We start from the raw sequence: 12792 nt of genomic DNA on the forward strand, positions 1-12792 counted from the left end.
CAACCCTTCCCTGAGTTGAGCCCTGAGTGGACTACAGCCCCGCCAACAGCTTGATGGACATCTCAGGACACTTCGAGTCAGAGGCACCAACTAAACTGTGCCCAGATTCTTTACTCTCAGGAGCTGCATGGTAATAAATGTTGTCTTTAAGCCAATAAATGTTGGGACATTTGTTATACAGCGATAGCTAACTAATGGAGAGGAAGGACTTGGAGATCTGCAGTTCTTGACTTTCTAAAATAGAGAAGAGGCCTTGAAAAGTCCTTGTTGAGTCTGGAGTCTTGGGTCTCACCTGGCATGGATCTCATTAGATTCCAGAGTCAGAACTGTGGGGAGAAGGGAACCTTACCTCTCTGTTTTCACTGATGTAACCCAGGGTCCAGGGCAGTGTCTGGCATACAGAGAGGGATTCAATAAATAAATATCAGTGGACACAGGAATGGCTCCATGTTTGCAGTAAGATTCTGGTTATGACAAAGTACAACCCACATGGAAAGATAAATTTAAAAAGCATCCCTGAGGCCCAGAAAAGAAAGCTTTTTAAATCCCTGCAGCCTGAGTAGGGGCTAAAAGCAGGGGTTCAAGGCAGGAGGCCACACAGGCTCCCGAAAGCATAATGACCAGAGGCGTTTCCTCACCAAGGAAAGAACTGCTGTGTAATCGCTGATCTTTACCATTGAGACTCAGCTGGGTCTTCTCTCAGCAGGACCCCCAGGAATGAGGAGAAACAACTCTCCCTGGCCTTCTGGCTTTTGAAATTAAGCGCTGCTCCCTCCACCCTGGAGGAGTGCAGGTTGCGGTGGTGCATGTGGAGTGACCTGTGCACGCTCAGAAACTCATTTTCCTTTGCGGAAACTCTGATATGTGGGCAGATGGCTGCTCCTAATGGTGCCGCCCATGATGCCAACCATGGGCTACGTTCCCTATGCCTGTGCCTGTCTCGTGCCCAGCACCATTCCCAGCCTAGGACCTGGGATGACCCTTCACACACACCAGCCAGCAGGGCACCAACTGACCTGAGCCAAAAGCCCAGCTTAGTCTAAAATAAATAGGTCTCAAGCAGAGGAACCACTGACAGGCTCTGCTGCCCATGATGGGCCTCAGGTGAGCCCTCTCCCGCTGGGACGTGTGGGCCTGTGGTGACTGCAAATGTCTTAAGGTCCCTGGGAGGCAGTGAGGCCACCCACCCTGGGCTGTGTTTCCCTTGTACGGTTTTCTAAAGAACACGCCTGTGGGGACACTGCTGAGAAAGAAACAGGAGGGGACCCTGTTGTCTTCACCTCCCTGAGGTGGGGTGGTTAGAGGAAAGAATTGAGGGAGGGAAGAGAAGTTTGCAGAAGGAACATCAGATGCTGGGTGGGGAGTTCCCTCCTCCCCAAAGAGCAAAATCTCCAGGAGCGTTCGGGCTTTGCTCTGTTTTTCCTTTTGAAAATTACGTAACCAGCCAGGGAGAACAAAGCCTTCCCATGCCTCTCAGCGATACTAAAATAGCACGGAGAGAAATTCCGGCTGCCTCATCGGAACTCCAGCTCCACATCAGCAAAGCTGAGGAAGGGGAGCATCTGGGTCCCTGCGTGGGAAGTCTGGGAGCCGGTGGCCGCGGGCACAGCACCAGCTGCACAGAGGCCCCTGCCCAGGCTGGAGGCTGAGTCCAGCTTCTGGTCGGCAAGTGTCCAAGGGGGCATTTGCAGCAGGTGTGTAAATCCTTCTGATTTTAACCAACTCCTGCAACATTTGACCCTTGTAGATTCAAGGGGAAACTTCTTTTCTTTTTAAAGAAAGGAGATCTGAGATAGCAGAAGATGGTGGCCTCTTTCAAAATCTAAATCAGTGCAATTATGACTTCAGCGGCTAAATAAGGTGAGGCCCTATTTGGGGCTTGCTTTGTTCGGGCTGTGTTCTGAAGGGAAGTGATCCCAGCCAGGTCTGAGCTTCTCAGAGGCAGAGCCTGCATCTTTATTTCTCCCACACTTGCTTGAGTACTTATTGAATGGTGCCTGCAGGCCACTGTGCCTTCCCTGAATTGGGAGATAACTCTGTGAGCCCACATCTAATAAGCCATCTTGGGAATGCAGAAAGTCCTCTGGCAGCTCAGTGTTCAGACCTGAGTTTTCCTGCCAAATTTTGGGATCCATAAACAGGACCACTTACTTTCTACCTGCAGGGTTAGCCCATGGCAGGGATGCTCAAAGATCCTTGGCTTGTAGCTACAGGAGTCCGTATGATCTTGCTTTCGACCAAAATGGCAAATGTGTGCCATATATATTACTATCACTCCATTTTGTGCCTATGGCAGACATTGATACTCAGTCATGACTCTCTCCTGATGAGCCAGGAGAATCAAAGTCCTTCTAAAACAGCACTCCTGAGAGCCTCTGCCAAGCACCTGGAGCTGGCACTCAGGTGGAGCCTACCTGCATCGGTGGCCTGGACTCTGACCTCACGCTCCCATTGCTAACGGGATCTTTCTTTGTCTCTGGCACCAAGCCCTGCCTTGTTCCCCAGGCCCACAGTCCAACTCAGCTAGCATTTATTGAGGGCCTCCTAGGTGCTGGGCATAGTCATACACATTCAACAACGTTTAAGTTGAAGTTTCATTAATTACATTGTGAGGTAGGTGTAACTATTCTCAGTAGATGAGTCAACTCAGCACAGCACGTGGTACACAGTAGGTGCCCTGCAGGTGCCCGTTCTCCTCTGCTTCCTTCCATTTTGCAGAGAGTTGAAATGACTTCCTCTAGGTCACACCTTAGAAGGTAGAGCCTGGGGTCTAAACTAGGCATGGTTCCAACACCAGTGAACTCTGCCATCTCCCATGGGGCTTCCTGTTACAGAGCACTCTTGAGCATCCTTGAGTGCTTGCTTCTGTTTTTCTAATTTTCCCAGTTTCTTGGAGAAGGATTTACCTTGCTTCCTTAACTCATCTTGGGAACTGACATCCTTTGTCACTGTCTCTAGCCTCTGATCTCCAGTCTCCCTGAACTCTACTCACCAGTCATAGAAGGTATCTTTCAGCCCATAGATAATGTCACATTTCCCTTGCCTCTGGGCCTTCACACTTGTTCCTTTTGTCAGGAAAACCTGTTCCTTTTGTTAGGGAAACTGCCCCACTTCTCTTTGCCTGGTTCATTTTTTTTTTTTTTTTTTTTTTTTTTTTTTTGAGACTAGGGTCTTGCTCTGTCACCCAGGCTAATGTGCAGTGGCTCGATCATAGCTCAGTGCAGCCTCAAACTCCTGGGCTTAAGAGCTCCTCCTGCCTTAGTCTCCTGAGTAGCCAGGACTACAGGTGCATGCCACCATGTCCAGCTAGGTTTTTTTCTTTTTTAAGTTTTGTAGACATAGGTTTCATCATGTTACCCAGGCTGGTCTCGAACTCCTGGGCTCAAGCAATCTTCCTGCCTCAACCTCCCAAGGTACTGGGATTACAGGTGTAATTCACACCCAGCCACTAATTCTTATGCATCCTTTAGGTCTAAGTTTAAATGTCCCTTCCTCCAGGAAGCCTTCCCTGATGTCTCTTTTCCCTTCCCAGACTAGCTTATCTGTTCAGGCTGTGTCCCTCTCTTAGCCCTTTTATGTCGCTTTTCTCTCTGTTTCAGTTTTAACTACTGTGTTCGATGTTTGACTGGAAGTGCAGTGAGGGCAGGAACTCCATCATGTGTATCGCTCTATTCTCAGCACCTAATTCCTAACCTACTGCATCAATATTAATATCTGAGCAGTGTAAACGCATTCCCAGAAGCTCCACACTCCAGACCATAGTTTACAAATCCAAATTTGTAATACTGACTTCTTTCTACCCGCTGAGGGATACCAACCAGACATGAGAATTTCACAAGTCTTATCTGATTTAAATCCTGGATTCAGTCCCTTTAAATTTCACAGAGTTCTTTACTTCTTTCCACCCAGCCCAGCCTGCCTCTTACCCAGGTGCACGGCTCCTTATCCAGCTGACGCATGTGCATGGTTACCTCCTACTATTCCCGGGAGGCTAATCATTTGCAGGGGTTATGCTCAGAGGCAACAAGAAATCATTCCTAGAGCAGAAAAAAGTGATCCCTCTCCCCAGTGATTGCATCTCCCTGTTTTCTGGTGACAGAACTCGTATTTTGACAGGTCAGGTCAACAATCCCTGGACCATACGGGGCTGTCAGAATCCAGGAAAGTCAGGGAGCCAGGAGGCCTGGATTCTGGTCCTACCGCTGCCTGTGAGCACTCCAGCAAGAAGTCTCATCGTTGTGAAGTGGGAATAACCACACTGCCCACTTACTCAAGAGAGGACAATTGGGCTGGCAATACAGATTTGCTTCCAATAATAAGTACAGTCATGACCACAACCCAATGATACCAAAGTGAACAGCACCCATCATGACATTAAGTGGGCTATAGGGGCTGGAAGTGTGACCCCTTCTCCTGCCTTGGGCAAGTCTCAACATGCCTCCAGTAGTAGGGTGGCTTCAACATGAGAAGAGGTGAAACCACTGCACATGTGTTTTGAGTTTCTTTTCTGTGAGAGTTGGGAATGGAGACTGGCGGGGAGCCTCAGGCGGGGAGCCTCAGGCTGAATTATTTCTTTTTTTTTTTTTTTCTTTGAGACGGAGTCTCGCTCTGTCGCCCAGACTGGAGTGCAGTGGTGCGATCTCGGCTCACTGCAAGCTCCGCCTCCCGGGTTCACGCCATTCTCCTGCCTCAGCCTCCGGAGTAGCTGGGACTACAGGCGCCCGCCACCACGCCCGGCTAATTTTTTGTATTTTTAGTAGAGACGGGGTTTCACCGTGTTAGCCAGGATGGTCTCGATCTCCTGACCTCGTGATCCGCCCGCCTCGGCCTCCCAAAGTGCTGGGATTACAGGCTTGAGCCACCGCGCCCGGCCCAGGCTGAATTATTTCTATCTTCTCTTCCAGGACACGCAGAGATATCCAGCCCGGGGTGTGGGGTATTAAGGAATGAATCTACAACGAATTGCCAACTGACTGACCAAGTCCATTATGGTGACAGCATTCACTCGGGTCTAACTTCCTGACTGCCGCCATGTGTCCGCTGCCCTCTCTGTGAGCGCCTCCTTCATGGAAAGGTTATGAAACCCAGAAAGTCAGACCCACATGCCACAGAGATCACATCGTAGGGACGTGAGCACTGGAGTGGAAACGTGTGGTTGTATACTTGCTTTTGTACTTTGCTCCTTGCTCTAGCAGGAGGGATACCAGGGAGTGCATTGGTCTCCTAGGAACAGTGAATCCCCTGCAGGCCCGTAGCATATTCCACACACCCACAACCCTGTTAGTCTTGATGGTCAGGGCCCGTGGGAGGCCATCGGATCACAGCACACGTGGTGAGAGTGGGAGAGAACTGGTCAGCCTCCAGGTAAAAAGCTCCCTGGAGGGAGATGGCAAGGCATGAGGCTCTACCGCCTGGGTGGGGAGCGGACAAGAAAGCAGTGGAGCTCATGGATCCAGGGAGATGGGCAGTGGCAAACCCACTCTAAGCTCTCAGATGAGGCAAAGAACAGGAGCCTCGACAGGGACCCCAGTTTCCCCAGCAGCACCTGCGTTCCTTGCTGGTTTGGTTTCATGCTGGAAAAGCTGACCGTCCAGCCTTCAGGCGTTAGTCAGTTCATACTAATTACAGCAGGAACCCAGGCAACTGAAGTCCAGAAAGGGGAAAGGACTCTGCCAAGGTCACTCCTGTGTTTTGGCGGCAGGCCCATCCCATTTTGGCATTTCTTGGGCATCAGGCTAACTTTACAGGGCATCCTCCGTCAGGTGAGGAAGGGGAGCCTGACCCAGCCAGCAAAGGCCCATGCATGGCCAGGATTGGCCAACTGTAAAGAACCAGATCCTCCTCCTCAAATAACTAAGTCCTAACTTTCTATCAGGAAAGAAAGAGTCACATATGGACCATGTGGCAGCGGCTACCAGCATTCCAAACCAGAATCCTCTCCCTTCACTAGAACAGAGCTGCAGCCAGGCTGCCCTCAGGGAGCGATGGTAGAAGGGGACTGAGAATTAACCCTGTCCTGGTAAGGATGTGCAGGGCTGGGGCCTAGGACAGCACTTGGCCTCCACTGGGGCCCAGCCAGTGTTTGCTGGGTGAGAAAAGCATCAATTCATTCTAGTGTGAGATTGGAGAGCCAAGCCCCCTTAAGGTCAGGTACAAAAGATTCCTCTGTTCAGGTGTAACCAAGACAGTGAATGAATCACAGGAATGTGGACAGTCTCATGCCCACATGCATCAGTGGGAAACAAAACACTCAGCATCCTGATGATACAAGCCAGGGTGCAGGCCCAGGCTAGGGGAGCGGGGACAAAGAGGAGGAGCTAGGGAGAGGAAAAGAGGAGAGAGAAAGAAGGGGGGTAGTGGAAGGGGGGCAACGGGTAGAAGGAGGTCGAGTGAGGATCTTACCTCCAGCCCCAGAGGCAGCTGCCTGTCTTCTTTTTGAGTTGCTTGGCCATCATTAGCACTCAGGACACACAGACGCACTATTCTCACTGCCTGGGAGCCTTGGACATACACATTGATCTAGTCCTCAATGCAGAATATGCTGCAACCTTGACAACAACAGCAGCACAGTAGCTTGACCAATGCAATCCTGCCAGCAGCCAAGAACCCTACAGTTCTCCTTGGTACTGGGAGTCCGGGGCAGGAACTGGTTTAACCTGCACAGTGTAGTTATTTCACTGGGAACCCAGATCAGAGCTGGCACCCCAGCCAACACGCTTGGATATTTGGCATGCAGCGGGCTGGGTAGTGACGCACTAAAGCATTCCTTTGCCTCTACACACTCCAGATAAATGAACCTCAGGGTTTCATGAGTTCTCAAGAACCAGCAGAAACCAGGCTCTGTCTTGTTGCTATGACCTGGGGTCCTTATGTGCTGGGAACAAGAGGAAGTCAATGGGTTTGTGCAGGAGCTGCCTGGGGAAGGTCTCAGCCAGCCCGCAGGCTTATGTAGAGTCCTACTTCCAAGCTACCCTTTGGGAGGAAGAGTGCTTGATAGATATTGCCTTTAACCCAATGCATGGGCCAGAGCAATGGGGCTCAGAAAAGTACTTAAGGTACTTATACGCATCATGCACAGAGCTTCCTTATGGAACAAACATGTAGAGGTAAAGGCTGGACAGGGAGAGGTGGGGCTGGATCCAGGTCAGCATAGGTGGGAGGAGCTGCCTCTCCTGTGCTGGTCACTTCCCACCTGGAGGAAACCAGCTGAGGCTGTTGTCACCTAGCCTGGCAGGAGGGGATAGAACTCTCACCTGTCCAATGCGAACCTTCTGGGTGGGAGGCAGATTGCTTTTAGAACTAGGTTTTATTATATTGCCAATGACAAAATCATTTTCTTTTTTCAAGGAGTGATGTCAATTGTTTTTCGTTCTGAATCAGTTTCAGCTGCCTGAATTGCAAATTAGGATCCCGAGTGTGGGTGTGGGTAGACAGAGAGTCTGAGGACACCTCAAAGGGCCTAGCCTCAGAAAGCCTGAAGAGCAACCCAAATGGGTCTCACACGGGACTGAACCGAGGGCCCCTGGGGGGTCAGATCAGTAGGGTTGGGATGGAGGATTGGCACCCAGGGCCTACCACCATTCCTAGGTTTAGTTTTATAAGGCAAGTGTTTCTCTGACATAAAACAAAAAGCAAAACAAATCGCTGACTTTGAGAGTGATCTCTTTTCACCCTGTGGATCATTTTGTCTTTTCTTTGACATAATTGCAGAGAGGCGTAGAGTCCCAGCTTCAACTCTACCCTCACCCAGGCTCCAAGGACCTAAGGTTCCCTTTGCCTTCCTTTGAGTTGTCAGCAAAGGTGGCTGGGAGTAAGGCCTGGGACAGTCTTGCTGACCTCCCCCCACGAGGCCATCTCCTAGGGCAACCGTAGTGAGGGCAGGGGTGAGGCTACAGTAAAGCAGGGAGGTAAAGCCTTGTCGTGGCGATACTGCAGCCTTTCCCCTTTCATCCACCCTGCTTTAGGGTAGGTCCTGGACATCTCTAAATACCTAGATTCTACATCATGCCACCTCGAGCTTTTATCCCCTGCAGCAGCTGAGTGTGAGAACCATTCACTTTTGCTTTCCTACAGCAGAGAGCACTTAGGATCTGTGGCATCCCTCAATGAATATGTTCAGAATAAACCCTGCAATGCTCTCTCTGCCGCTTTCCTGCATCCCCTGCAATCCGTTCTCCTTTCCTTGATTATTCCTAAAACATATCTATTCATTTCATTCTATTAAAAAGTTTTTTTGAATAGCTCTCCACTGTCCCACAGGTTCCTCACATGCAAGCTCCTCACACAGCCCCCACAGTCACGCCTGCACCTGTCTTCCCACTCTCCAGAGGCTGCCCCCCACACCACAGCCACACAGAATGGGGTGATCTTCCCTGATTCACCACATTCTCCACACATGCAGGTCCACCTGCTTATGACACTGTCCTCTCCGTTTGCCTGGAGCAACCCTGCTCATGCTGTGCTGAAATGTTACCCTGACACCTTCAGAGTTAACATCCTTCCACTTCACAGAGCACAATGCATACACCCACAGTGCTTATCTCACGGGACTCTCTCGCTCGCTCTGTCTCTCTCTCTCTGGGTCTTTCTTCCCATCATACTGGGAATCCCAAGAGCAAAAGCATGGTGTCTAGATTTACCCTTATACCTCCAACCATGTATGGTTTCTGGCATGTAGTATATGCTCAATAAAAAGTTGATGAATAAGAGATAATGCAGGGGTGGGAATGGGCCTAGGGACTTGAGAGTGGCAAGTGTTTGGAAGAGGTGCTTGGGGGAAGTGAATCATAAAGGTGCCCTTTACTGAAGGGTGGGATTTACTGGGGGGAACCATGGGTCAGCTCTCTAGAATGACAGCAGGGGCTTAAGAGGAACATGTGGAATGAATGGTTGAGCACTGAAGACCAGGCTGGGCTCACAGACTACAATGGCACAGCAGGCAGGAACTGTGGCAAAGGACAGAGGATGGGGAGGTCAGGAAGGAGCTGAACGAGGTGTGGAAAGAGGAATAAACTCAGTAGGGGTGTGAGAGTTCAGTGGCACCGAAAGAAGCTGGGAGCAGAGAAGGGATTGAGCCGACGGTAGAATCCTGGTAACAGCACGCACTCTCTCAGGCACCACACACAGGCAAGGCTTCAAATGACACGGTACGAAGACTAGCTTAGAAGAAAACCCGGACAGCAACTGCACACCACTCCCTTGGGAGTTCATTTCTTTTTCTTCTCCAGGCTTTCAGATCGTCGCACGGACAAACTCAAGATGCTGAATCCGGGTTGTTTACAAAACTGAGTACAAGTTACATCCTCAGGCTCATTTCTCAACTTCCCTCCCTCAGGAGCAGCCACACCGCAAGACATTGTGTAGCTTACAGACCATTTTCAATAAATCCTCCTTACGAATCATTTTGCCTGATTCTTCTGGAAGCCTCAGCTGCCAGAGACAGTTCTTTTATTGTTTGGTAACCCCATGGATAGCAATAACATTAAGATGAAAACGCATTTGCAAAGCAACTTTCACTGTCCAAAGCACTTGCACGTAGCATTATTGAATATTTAATACTTTCATATAATATTTATCGAGCATCACTATGTACCAGGCAGTGAAGACCCAGGCCTGGGCCCCATGGAACTTACAGTCTGGGGGTGGAGGGGCACATGTGATGCAAGTAATGGCAAAAAATGCAGATGATCACAACTGTGATAAGTGTATGATGGAAAAGTACAGGATGGAGGTAGCAAGGAGACCATTACTTTGGGGAGAAACAGCAGGCTCCCTGAGAAGTGACATTTAAATTGAAGAGTGAGTAGAGGCTATCCAGGAGGTGGGCAAGGGTTGATAGCATGACCTTGAGAAGTCTGTTTCTGAAGGAACAGAGAGACGGCTAGAGAGATAGATCCTGCTGGGCCATGGGAGGCCACAGGTAGAAAAAATGAGGTTGAGGAAAGAAGTGGGGCCAGATGGGGAGGACCTATTGTGCTCCCCTGTGAGAAAGCTTGAGCAAGGGGCATCATCATTATCTGTCCTGTGAGGACACAGCAGCTTCCCGGTTGGGTTCGCTGGAGCCCTGGGGACAGAGATCATCGCAGGCCCTGCTGAAAGTCTTTGCAGCTCCCGTCCCTCTGCAGCTCCACTTTGTCTGTGTTCGGGGGTCCAGGCTCGGTGCTACTCTGTTCCATTCCATGCTTCCAGTGGGACCCCTCACTCAGGATGGCCGGCCCCAGGTGTGTTTCCAGGGTACAGACGACCCAAGGACACAGTAGAAGGAAGTCACTCTGACCACCAGAAAACAGCCAAGGGTAAGTGACCCTTGCAAAGCTCCATTTAAGGAAGTAAAGATGCCTATGTGAGTTGCTGGAAAACGATGGGAGAAGGCAAAGACCCAGGGAGGAAGAGCTCCAGGGACGGCCTTGGCTGGAAAGCGGAAGGGGAATCTCGGAGGGGAGGTGACTCTAGCAGGGAGTTGAGAACCTCTGGCTTAAAAAAAAAACAAACTCTCAGCTCAAGTCTGACCTCTGCCACTTACAGATGCTGTGATGTTGAGCCTCAGTTTCCTCGCCTGTTAGCTGGGAGTGATGCCTTCCATTTTTATCCCACAGGGCTTTTGTAAGAGTTAAAAGCAACAGCTATGAAGGCAGTGTGAAAACTAAAAATACCACACAAAAGATTGCTGAAATAATCACATATATACCATTTACCTTCCAAACTAGACAGCAGTAACAGGAAACAATGTACTTCATCTAACTTCAAAATGATACTCCTAGGAACATGCCATTATTACCTCCACCTTACACATGGGAAAACTGAGGTATGTACTGGTTAAGAAACTTGCCCAAGCACACCCATCTGGACAGTGGCAGAGCTGGGCCCAAAACCCCAGCCTTCCACCCTCAGACGCCATGCCCTCAACCATTAGGCTCTGCTGCCTGAGTGAATTAAATGCACTAGGACACCTACTAAGAGCCATCCTGACCATGGGGCCGGTGTACTGAGTGACACAATTAAATTCCCATTAGCTTGCCATGCGCCCCTTTTCAAGGGACTGCCCTTCTCCGGCTCTGTTTCCTTTTGAGGTAAGAACAGGACTCCTCTAAGTAGGCTCATTGTAGAAAAAGAAAAAATTAAAACAAGGTAACTGTGGCTGCCACTGCTGGTGTGGAATGGCTGTGACTGTATAGAGTGTTTAATAATCACACACATTCATGCACTGATTCTCATATGCCCATCTCTCCTCCAACCCGAACACAGCAAAATCATCCCTGCTAATTTTGAGAGCTCACAGTGCTGTCATTTCTAAGGCCACTATGGACAGTGCATTGGCATTCACCTCTCATCTTTAATCTCAGCTGTCATTTCTAAGGCCAGTATGGATGGTGCATTGGCATTCATCTCTCCTGTGGACCGCGCGTGGGCATTCATCTCTCCTATTGACGGCACGCTGGTGTGCACTTCTCATCTTTAATCCCAGTGCTGTAGATGTTCAGCAGAAAGCTCCCTCGCCTCTGAGGGTGTCTTTTGCCATATCCCACCTTCCACCAGTTCTGCCTGCCACTATCTCCCAGCCACCTACTCCCTGGCCTGCAGGTCTCTCCTTCTCCTGCTCTCCCTCACTTTCCCTCTAGGTGGCTCTCCCCTGTGAATCCCCATCCCATCCATTATCCTCCACTGCAAGTTTGAGCGGTGTCCCCGTAGGATAACCATGTGGCAGCTTCTAGAAGAGGATGGAGGTGGGAGTGAGTGGGATGATGGGGGAATAGCACATCTTATGAAAATGGTAACAAAACATCTATCGGCCTAGTTCCAAGGTCGCTTGCTGTTCCTTTTCTTTCTCTGTGGTGCCCTCTCTTCCTCCTTTTCAAGCACTCATACTCTTACCTGTTAGCACCCACACTGAGGATATGAGTTCAGCATTTCTACTAAGATACCAGGTTCCCTTTCCCAGGGGATCTTTATGTTAAGCTTTATCTCTATGGAATGAAAATCTACATCCTGGTTATAAATGTTAGGCATCACTTTGGATATTTTGGCGATGGGAAAAATGGCTTTCAGCACATTAAAAATGACATCATAGAGGCCATTTCCAGGGCTTGGAGAGAAAGGAAGAGGGAGGGGAAAGGAGTCCTTTGGAGCAGTGGGTAAAGGATAAGGTAAGGAAAGCAGTTCCTGCCCTGTGTCTGTTCTCCCTGCTCTAGGAACTCCTGAGGCGTTTGCTGCATGACTGAACAGGTTTGGGGCCCTCCAGATACCAATGGCAAGTGTGACTTTGTCCCCAGCCAGCTAGCAGATCCTCGCCACTCAGGGATTCCAATCTAGTGATTACGCTCCCACCTCCTGACCCTCAGTCTTCCTGTCAGCTGCTCTCCTGTCTCCCTCAACCTCCCCACGTGTTATTTACAGGGGGAGGCTGTTACTAAGGCAACCAAAGGTGAACATTATTTTATCTATCATGTTCTGTTCCCCCTTCCCTCTCCCAACCAAATGAAACGTTATCTAAGCAAAGTCTCCTCTTCAGTGCAGAAATCTCAAATCCTCTTGGACTCAAGTCCTAATGGAAAGCAGCTGCAAAGAGAAGGGGAGGCAACTCAGATTTGTACTAAGATGCGGACCTGCAGGCATTCATCTCCCTTTCCACCAAGAGGGCATTAAAGTCGATAGGAAGGGGATCTTTTCATCAATATAACCCCATAATGATGAAGAGAGAGGATGGGAACAGTCAGAGGACAAGGGATGTTAAGACATTTCTGAAAGGCAAAGAATTCAGTTGTCTTGGCCCAGACTGCACAGTGAGGTGAGGGT

At 49.7% G+C, this 12792-nt stretch overlaps 2 protein-coding genes across 3 annotated transcripts in view; one reads left to right on the plus strand and one right to left on the minus strand.

Moving 5' to 3' along the window:
* Positions 1-12792, minus strand: part of MAPK4 (mitogen-activated protein kinase 4) — a 177871-nt gene that overhangs the window by 75437 nt on the left and 89642 nt on the right. The window contains exon 1 of one of the 2 annotated variants that reach the window (XM_050767750.1): positions 6403-7695. The exons of the other annotated variant lie outside the window; for it this stretch is intronic. The gene's annotated coding sequence lies outside the window, so the exon portion shown is untranslated. Of the gene's footprint in view, positions 1-6402; positions 7696-12792 lie in introns of those variants that run through there. 2 annotated transcript variants of the gene reach the window in all.
* CXXC1 (CXXC finger protein 1) overlaps positions 1-12792 on the plus strand; it is a 459484-nt gene that overhangs the window by 58596 nt on the left and 388096 nt on the right. The gene's annotated exons all lie outside the window — the stretch shown is intronic.

Source organism: Macaca thibetana, chromosome 18 (genome assembly GCF_024542745.1).
Source record: "Macaca thibetana thibetana isolate TM-01 chromosome 18, ASM2454274v1, whole genome shotgun sequence".
Taxonomy (NCBI): domain Eukaryota; kingdom Metazoa; phylum Chordata; class Mammalia; order Primates; family Cercopithecidae; genus Macaca; species Macaca thibetana.